Consider the following 10,712-nt stretch of genomic DNA (forward strand, 5'->3'; position numbering starts at 1 on the left):
ACTCTCGGTGCTCTATTTAGTCGCTCCTCACACGCACACACTAGCAGCCTGTTTATCAACGACGATTACTGCGGGGGCAGAACATTTGAGTTATTTGATACAGCGAGACTAGGCTTTTCGCTTCCATTTGTGGAGGTGTACTGGATCTCGTCGAACTTTGTTAGTAGTTCCTTCTTTATGAATGAGATGAAGCAAAGCTTTTGCCTCCGTTTCAAAAAAACACGTCAAGAGGAATTTCTTTTATAGTAGAGCCGATAATGGAGTGAAGTCCATGCGTGCAACGCCACAAGCTACAGAGTAGTAGTACTTCCTACGTCTAGGTGTGTAATTCATCTTACGTTGTGCATCACGACCAAGGCGGAGAGGAAAACGAGAAAACTTAATGCCTTTTTGCTAATTAATAGCATTGCATGCAATGAACTAACCACTGCATGTTATGTTTGGTAGTCTCAAGTCATTGAAAGGATGCACATCCCACATATCTTATTGGTTGATATTCCATAAAACAAAAAACAAGAAGGGAGTTAATGTATGGTGCCTAAGTGTTTTGGGATTATTTGGTTTTCGTAAGGTGACTTACACACCTAGACGGAGGGAGTAGAGCACTTTACGTACAAAGCCATATTGCATAGTTCCCAATGCCCCGCCAGGCTTTTCTGGCTCCTCAGGCATAATTGGGAGGCGCTAGTTTAAATATGCTACTAGCTGATGAGGAAGCTGCAAACGAGGTGCAGCTAGGGCGAGCAAACGAGCCACGGGATGCTGGGAAGGAAAACCTGTTCACGTGGCTAGGCTGTCCAGTGCACCCAGATTGTGGGGCCGCACGTCCGTTTGACTTCAAAACTCAAACTACCCGTGTAAAATATTGGCTCGCAGCGAAGTGTAGTAGTACTATTTTAAATAAAAGGCCGTCGTGCGTTCGGCTGGGATCGAACCCACAAAACGAGGTATACACTCCCGCGACCACTAGTAGTACTCGTTGAAGTACAACGCAACCTAGAATCGCCTTTTGGCGCTAGTAGTACGTACATTGTTCCTTACAAGAAACCACTATCATCTGCTGCTGGCTATAAGCTAGTGCCATGTCCTCTACAGCCCATCTTATAGCCAACATGTACAATAATAGATCAAAAGAGTGTACTACTTTTTTATTATGTGGCCCACTTCTCATTCTCACAAAGTGCCTAGGAGCACGTGCTAGAGCTGGCTCTTCACGAAGAGCCCGCTTACCTTCTCTCTCCTCTTCTCTTTCCTCCAACTAAGCAGAAATATACTAGTTTATTTCTTATACCCCGCTGACTCAGCTCTATCGTACTTGCTCTAATAATGCAAGAAACCACTAAAATGCCAAGAAACTACTACCACTTGCATACGTGACAGACTTAAGATAAGACTACCTTATCAACCATTGTACATGATCTTACCAAAAAAATCCTTGAGTGACCTCCTACCTATGGCCCATCCACCTAGTCATCCTCGGCCATGGGACGCAGCTACCGCTGCTGGCAGAAGGCGAGGTCAAAACTGCCGGTGGTGCGGAGCCCATGTTGCGGCAGCCCACATGCCAGCTCCGTCCGGCGCTCGCGGCCGCTAGCTAGCCAAGATAGCTCCGTCCAGCTGCTTGTCTGCAAGGTTTGCTAGCTAGATTGGCACGACAGCGCGACGGCTTGCTCGTGCATGGAGCGCTAAGGCCAGCCATCTGGCTCGAGCGAAGGCCAGCGCGGCGGCTTGCTCGCTCGTGAGTCATGCTCGGGCCATCCTGCCAACCCGTGCGGAGGCCAGCGCGGCGTCCGGCCCGTCTGGCGGAGCGACGGCCAACTCGCTCATCACCGGCGCCACCGACGAACATGCATCAGTACTGTTTGAAGTAATGTTCGGGAAAAATAATGATTTGAGGGGGAATAACATGATAGAAGGTCACATGTAGGTCCCTCATGTCAACAGTCAAACAACATGTGTTGGTTTAAGCTGCCTCGTCAGCACAGATGTGTGGGCCAACCCTGTCATAAATGGGTTTAAACAAACCTAATCGGTAGGAGTAATAGGTAGTTTTTGGCGTGGATTAAGAAATTTTGGGTATGTTTTTGCTATTTTTTGTATAATAGATTCTTCCTAGGGCTGGTTGAAAGTGGTGGTTTTTTGTTAAATACTCTACATATTGTAAGTAGGAGTGAAAGTTAAGCTTTGGAAGCCAATAAGCAAGGCTAGTTACATAGTGCATATGTGTACATGATTGAAAGTAAATATCAACCATGAGTGACTAATATCTTGATGGAAAACTCGAAACTATGGAATACTAGGAAAAAATGCATGGTTGGAAATACTAGCAATGTTCATGTTCGTTGCAACGAATCATAATTAGAATAATACTTATTCACAAACTTGGTACAAAACACTCTAATTTTGATATACATATGTCACTAGAGATATATTATGTTTCAATTAGAATATATTCCTTGGGCTGTTTTGGTGAGGTCAGGAAGGGATGTGGTTGGTTTTAAGATACTAATTATGGGTTTTTTCTGCAAATTGGTAGACAAGTGGGATGTTGGTGAGAAAAGGCAACAACTTACCTCACAATCGTTAGATGTAGATCCAATGGTCAAAAACGACGGATGGCAGACACACCAGCATCACCAACTTAGTCTTGTGTAGGAGTACTAGCAAGATCTGTGCATTGCATGGAACATCAAGATGCATTTTTTTTATAAAACACTTGTTGTGATTGACCCTTGCGGGAGTAATCCCATGTGTGAAAATTAATGATATCTCGAGAAATATGAGATAAGGTGAAGAGGAGTGGGGTGTGGTGGTGGTTGGTGGTCGGACTGAGCGGAGGCATGGGGATTGATGACGCCGGTAGCGGCCACCAGACCAGTTTGTTCCAGAGGCTTCCTTTCTTAATTGCTCAACAATTAGGTTTGTTGGAGATAAGGATGAACGAGGGAAGGCCTTGTCTGCAAATGTGGAGAGGGGTGTGGGTATCTTTTAGTTTAATTTCCATCCATCAGATATAGATCGGATGGTCTATATTGCAAGATGGCACACGTACCATCATCACCAACTCGGTTTTTTATAAGAGAGGAAATATAAGTATGGAGATACAAACGTATTATCGATACTTGCTTTCGTAAACTAGCATCTACATTCTATTCAATGCATCGGCATGTGGGGCCTTAGCACAATGACTTCTCGACTGTGTAAAACAAAGATTTTCCCGTCGCCGATAAGGAGGGAGTGACGGCGACGCGCTTTTTGGCTTGCTCTAGTCCTAGTAGTCATACTAGGTGGTCTAAGTACGTGTAGATTTATTCTTTTTCACGTCTCATGTTCGCCGTACTGCCACGACTGTTGATGACTAGACGGTAAGTTATTCACAGGGAAACCCTTGTTGAGCATGTTTGCGAGAGAGAGAGAGAGACAGTGTGCGTGCATCATATGTTAGAGAGTGAGGCAATGATAATAGATTCTTTGTGTCTATGTGTGTGGAGGATAGAGAGAGACATGTACATGGGGCTTTCTGTTGTGTAACGTGGAGACACGTATACATAATTAGAGTGAGTGTGTGAGATACACATGCAGACATGAGGAGAGATGAGGATCAAGATAAATGGGTGTTTGTGCGTGTCTGTGTGTGTTTGCGCACGCGTTTGTGTGTGAGAGGGAGAGAGTGTATGTGGAGTAGAGAGACCATTGATGATGTAAACCTAGTATAAGGGAAGGGGGAATGATGTGACATGTGTAGTAGCGAGATAGCACAGGTGCTGGCGGGGGGAGCAGACTATTTGGAAGAGACATCGAGTGTGTGTGTGGGAGAGGGGTGTGAGAGCGAGAGAAAGAGAGAGCTAGTGACGGAGAGAGAGAGACATAGGAAGAGAGGGGGCGAGAGGGGTCGTTTGTGTCCATAAATGGCGTATAGATAGGGAGACAATGTTGATGTTGTCCGAAATTGGCCTATGAACGGAGACGCAAGGGAAGCGAGTCATCGTGTGTGTGATAGGGACTTCATGAGAGATCTAGAATAGATGGTGTAGAGAACAATGTGCGAAATTGAGAACAATTATACATTAGGGAGCTATGCAAAGAGTCACGACATATATGTATACAGGGAAGGAGCTAGGGCAGGTCCGCATGTGGGAGAGATAGAAAGAGGAGAGTGGTGCACAAGGAGACAAAGTGTGCTTGTTTGCAGTGGGGGTGGTGTGTGAGGTGAGTGTGCGAGAACCACATAACTAGGGAGATAGACGTTTGGGGGCGACGTTTTGTGTGTATGGGAAATATACACTCTACATAGTGCGTGTGCTTGGGTAAGAGAGATAGCGGGAGACCTAGAGAGTGAGGGAAGAGATGTGTGCATGCCCGAGAGACAAAGTGATAGAGACCTATGTTGGGGTCTGGACTTTACAAGAGAGAGGGGTGTTAATGTGCTCGTGTGTTGGTGTTTGGGGAGAGAACGACTTCTCTATGTGTGTGTGTGGTGGTGGTGGGGGGTGACTTAAGATAAAGAGTGAGGTGTCTATATTTGAGGTACTTTAGCGTAATTGAGATATTGTGCACTCATGGTTGATCAATTTGTTTCACAGTTTGTACTATGAGATAATGATACTTTTGAACATGCGTGATATACCTTGATGTACAAGAATTACAAACCTAAGATTGGAATTTTGGAATTTGACTCCATCATTTGCTTTTGTAATTCATTTAAACAAAGGTAAATTTTTTAAGCCGGGATTTCGTGATTTCAAATTCATATATCAAACCTAGAGATATACACATACGGGCATGTTCAAAGTTTATAATCATCCACTTTATTCATACACATACACATTTTTGCTTTTTTCATCATATTTAGGATAAACACATATGGAATTTCAATTGAATTGGACCGTATGATGGTATTTGCTTGTAGTAGCTCAATGATCCATATTTGAATTGAATGGACAATCTAAGTTTCGAGTTGGAGACATTGATTTTCAAAACTTGCACATTTTTTTGCATGCAAAACAAACAAATTGTCGGCCAAGATATCATAGTCGGTCGTACGAGAGCAGAATACTTATAATTTTAGGCGCCAAAAGCTTTCAAACTTCCCGCTCACATTGAAATATCACGCACCCGAAAGTTTAGCCCTGCGATATTCCTATTTTACCCCTGCCACATGAACGGAAAAGGGCTGCTTTGGTAACTGCATTGTTTTCCCCTCTTTTACCCCAACATTCTTCCCCAGAGCCCCTCCCCCTCCCCTCCCTGACCCCCCAACCACAACAAGCCGCCGAATCTAGTCCTCCGCTACAGCGGTGGACCTCACACCCCGCCGGATCTACCTTCCGCACCTTGGAACCCCCAACTGCCAACTCACCACTTCACCGGAGCCGTTTCAGCGACTGGCTTGTCCACCGCTCTAGATCTCCTTGACCGCCATCATGGTCCACTGCACCGGATCTGCTTAACCGGCGCCCTCATCCACCACAGCGTAGGTCCTTCACTGACTCCCTCGTCCGCCCCTTCGCTAGCCCTTCATACAAGCCCTCGTCCGCCGCAACAGATCCGCCTCACCGAAAGCACTATACAATGCGCCCACCGAAGCCTTCGTCCACTGCACCGGACCCGCTCCATGGACGCCATATTCAACTCCATCGGCCCTGCTTTACCGACGCCGCAGCCTCATCAGGTTATTTCGATTTTTACTCCTTCGGTTTTTTACTTTATCGTGCAACTGTTCACTTACCACAGATGAGCTTTCTTGTATGTCAACAGGCACCGCAACCGTAGCACCGGAGCCGCTTCAGCGACGGCGACAACCGGCCCAAACTCAACCGCAACACGAGCACCATCGACGATCCTTAGCTATCAAGTATGACAACGATACCCATACGCAGTTGAGAATCAGGTACTATTATCCAATAGCCGGCGCCTACGTTCACTTTCCTAGCATAAGCACCACACCTTTGAATTTCTTCAGGGCATCATTCAGTTTTTCATGAGACGCGTTATTCTGCTTGCACCTGTAGGGCCATACTTCTGGCAGTGAACATGTTACATGTGCTAAATTGCATACCAGTGCACATATAGTTAATATGCTTTAGTTTTGTTCTGATGCCACCTGTTGGTTCCATCAGACTACTTAATGTTCTCTATGCTTAATTACACATCAGCAAACTAGCATGTGGTTCCGCTGCTTTTTGTTTGTTTTACCCTACATTTTCTGATGCTAGCTATTACATCACTGCTCCAAGCCTATGTTCATTACTTGTTTGTGTGTTATTGATCTTCCCAAGTTGCATGACTAATTTGATGCTTCTATTAATTATGGAGCTGCCAACCCCATCAAGCAAAATATTTGTTCTTTTGGGGCTGGCACCTCGAACAAGCATAAAAATAGAGGGAAGCAGATATATTGTCGTGTATGCACACAACCTTCTTTCATTAGTTTAGATGAACCATTGATGATCAATTCGGACCAGTGCATGCGATTAAAATTAATTTTACCTAAATAGATGGTGAAGAATGAACTACAACAACTAGATTTGCAACCACGGGATGCTGGCGATATCTTCAAAGAACATTGCAACAGCAGCTAGGCTTCACAGCAACATATGGTAAGCCAGTGTGTTTTAGTACATGTGAAATGTAATGCGAGTGGGCTGCTTTCTTGGCTTGTGCCCTCAACGTGTAATCCTACCGAATTACAAATAGTTCAGTTGTCTGCTTTGCTGTATTGCTTGATTCGAATACTTATTTGTTGTTATGCTATACCCGAGTTGGCCAATATGTCAGCAATGCCTGTTGTACTATCGTAAAGAAATGCATGCCTATTTCATTCGAGTCCTTAACTTTTCCTCTCAACTTCATCAGAAGACTGTCTTCGTAGTTTATATGAGGCCACACTGTTAAGTGCTTTCTTAGATTATTTCAACTGCTTAGATGCCTTGGCAACTTAAATATAGCGGTTGTACACTCCCTTTCAACTAGGGATGTCAACTGGGTCCCATTTAATCCTGATTAAAGTCCACTAGTGGTATGATTGTTCAAAAGAGTTTTTGTTTTTTGAGGAAAATGAACTAGGGAGGTAGCAAAAACTAACTAGATGGGACTGGCGAATGTCGTTTATTTGCCACTTACATCCCTAGTTTCATCTTACCATTTTAATTTCTTCTCGGCTGATGCTGCTTCGAACCATTTAAATATAGTTTGCCATGCTTGGCAATAATTCGTCCGTCGTTTACCATGTAAGCTTACTGCCTGGATCATACGATAACTATCTCTTACTGATGTCCAGCGCGTTGGAAATATGCCCTAGAGGCAATAATAAATTGGTTATTATTATATTTCCTTGTTCATGATAATCGTTTATTATCCATGCTAGAATTGTATTGATAGGAAACTCAGATACATGTGTGGATACATAGACAACACCATGTCCGTAGTAAGCCTCTAGTTGACTAGCTCGTTGATCAATAGATGGTTACGGTTTCCTGACCATGGACATTGGATGTCGTTGATAACGGGATCACATCATTAGGAGAATGATGTGATGGACAAGACCCAATCCTAAGCCTAGCACAAGATCGTGTAGTTCGTATGCTAAAGCTTTTCTAATGTCAAGTATCATTTCCTTAGACCATGAGATTGTGCAACTCTCGGATACCGTAGGAATACTTTGGGTGTGCCAAACGTCACAACGTAACTGGGTGGCTATAAAGGTACACTACGGGTATCTCCAAAAGTGTCTGTTGGGTTGGCACGAATCGAGACTGGGATTTGTCACTCCGTGTGACGGAGAGGTATCTCTGGGCCCACTCGGTAGGACATCATCATAATGTGCACAATGTGGTCAAGGAGTTGATCACGGTATGATGTGTTATGGAACGAGTAAAGAGACTTGCCGGTAACGAGATTGAACAAGGTATCGGGATACCAATGATCGAATCTCGGGCAAGTATCGTACCGATAGACAAAGGGAATTCCATACGGGATTGATTAAGTCCGTGACATCGTGGTTCATCTGATGAGATCATCGTGGAACATGTGGGAGCCAACATGGGTATCCAGATCCCGCTGTTGGTTATTGACCGGAGAGTCATCTCGGTCAGGTCTGCATGTCTCCCGATCCCGTAGGGTCTACACACTTAAGGTTCGGTGACGCTAGGGTTATAGAGATATTAGTATGCGGTAACCCGAAAGTTTTTCGGAGTCCCGGATGAGATCCCGGACGTCACGAGGAGTTCCGGAATGGTCCGGAGGTAAAGAATTATATATAGGAAGTGCTATTTCGGCCATCGGGACAAGTTTCGCGGTCACCGGTATTGTACCGGGACCACCGGAAGGGTCCCGGGGGTCCAGCGGGTGGGGCCACCTGCCCCGGGGGCCACATGGGCTGTAGGGGGTGCGCCTTGGCCTATATGGGCCAAGGGAACCAGCCCCTAGAGGCCCATGCGCCAAAGGGACAAGAGGAGGGGAGAGTCCTAAAGGGGGAAGGCACCTCCGAGGTGCCTTGGGGAGGATGGACTCCTCCCCCCCTTGGCCGCACCCTTCCTTGGAGGAAGGGGCAAGGCTGCGCCCTCCCCCTCTCCCTTGGCCCTATATATAGTGGGGGGACGGGAGGGAAACCATACCTAAGCCCTGGCGCCTCCCTCTCCCTCCCATGACACATCTCCCTCCTCCCGCAGCGCTTGGCGAAGCACTGTTGGAATCCCGCTACTTCCACCACCACGCCGTCGTGCTGCTGGATCTCCATCAACCTCTCCTTCCCCCTTGCTGGATCAAGAAGGAGGAGACGTTGCTGCTCCGTACGTGTGTTGAACGCGGAGGTGCCGTCCGTTCGGCGCTAGGATCATCGGTGATTTGGATCACGACGAGTACGACTCCATCAACCCCGTTCTCTTGAACGCTTCCGCGCGCGATCTACAAGGGTATGTAGATCCACTCCTCCCTCGTTGCTAGACGACTCCATAGATAGATCTTGGTGACACGTAGGAAAATTTTGAATTTATGCTACGTCCCCCAACAGTGGCATCATGAGCTAGGTCCATGCGTAGTTACTATGCACGAGTAGAACACAAAGTAGTTGTGGGCGTTGATTTTGTTCAATATGCTTACCGTTACTAGTCCAATCTTGATTCGGTGGCATTGTGGGATGAAGCGGCCCGGACCGACCTTACACGTACTCTTACGTGAGACTGGTTCCACCGACTGACATGCACTAGTTGCATAAGGTGGCTAGCGGGTGTCTGTCTCTCCCACTTTAGTCGGATCGGATTCGATGAAAAGGGTCCTTATGAAGGGTAAATAGCAATTGGCATATCACGTTGTGGTCTTTGCGTAGGTAAGAAACGTTCTTGCTAGAAACCCATAGCAGCCACGTAAAACATGCAAACAACAATTAGAGGACGTCTGACTTGTTTTTGCAGGGTATGCTATGTGATGTGATATGGCCAAAAGGATGTGATGAATGATATATGTGATGTATGAGATTGATCATGTTCTTGTAATAGGAATCACGACTTGCATGTCGATGAGTATGACAACCGGCAGGAGCCATAGGAGTTATCTTTATTTATTTATGACCTGCGTGTCATTGAACAACGCCATGTAATTACTTTACTTTATTGCTAACCGTTAGCTGTAGTAGTAGAAGTAATAGTTGGCGAGACAACTTCATGAAGACACGATGATGGAGATCATGATGATGGAGATCATGGTGTCATGCCGGTGACAAGATGATCATGGAGCCCCAAGATGGAGATCAAAGGAGCTATATGATATTGGCCATATCATGTCACTATTATTTGATTGCATGTGATGTTTATCATGTTTATGCATCTTGTTTGCTTAGAACAACGGTAGTAAATAAGATGATCCCTCATTAAAATTTCAAGAAAGTGTTCCCCCTAACTGTGCACCGTTGCGACAGTTCGTTCGTTTCTAAGCACCACGTGATGATCGGGTGTGATAGATTCCAACGTTCACATACAACGGGTGTAAGACAGATTTACACATGCAAACACTTAGGTTGACTTGACGAGCCTAGCATGTACAGACATGGCCTCGGAACACAGAAGACCGAAAGGTCGAGCATGAGTCGTATAGAAGATACGATCAACATGAAGATGTTCGCCGATGTTGACTAGTCCGTCTCACGTGATGATCGGACACGGCCTAGTTGACTCGGATCATGTAATCACTTAGATGACTAGAGGGATGTCTATCTGAGTGAGAGTTCATAAGATGAACTTAATTATCCTGAACATAGTCAAAAAGGATTTTGCAAATTATAGCTCGCGCTTTAGTTCTACTCTTTAGATATGTTCCTAGAGAAAATTTAGTTGAAAGTTGATAGTAGAATTATGCGGACTAGGTCCGTAAACTGAGGATTGTCCTCATTGCTTCATAGAAGGCTTATGTCCTTAATGCACCGCTCAGTGTGCTGAACCTCGAACGTGGTCTGTGGATGTTGCGAACATCTGACATACACGTTTTGATGACTACATGATAGTTCGGTAATGTTAAATGGTTTAGAATTGAGGCACCGAAGACATTTTGAAATGTCGCGGAACATATGAGATGTTTCGAGGGCTGAAATTGGGATTTCAGGCTCGTGCCCACATCAAGAGGTATAAGACCTCCGACGATTTTCCTAGCCTGCAAACTAAGGGAGAAAAGCTCAATTGTTGAGCTTGTGCTCAGATTGTCTGAGTACAACAATCGCTTGA

This window comes from Triticum urartu, chromosome 4 (assembly GCF_003073215.2).
Source record: "Triticum urartu cultivar G1812 chromosome 4, Tu2.1, whole genome shotgun sequence".
In the NCBI taxonomy this organism is placed as follows: domain Eukaryota; kingdom Viridiplantae; phylum Streptophyta; class Magnoliopsida; order Poales; family Poaceae; genus Triticum; species Triticum urartu.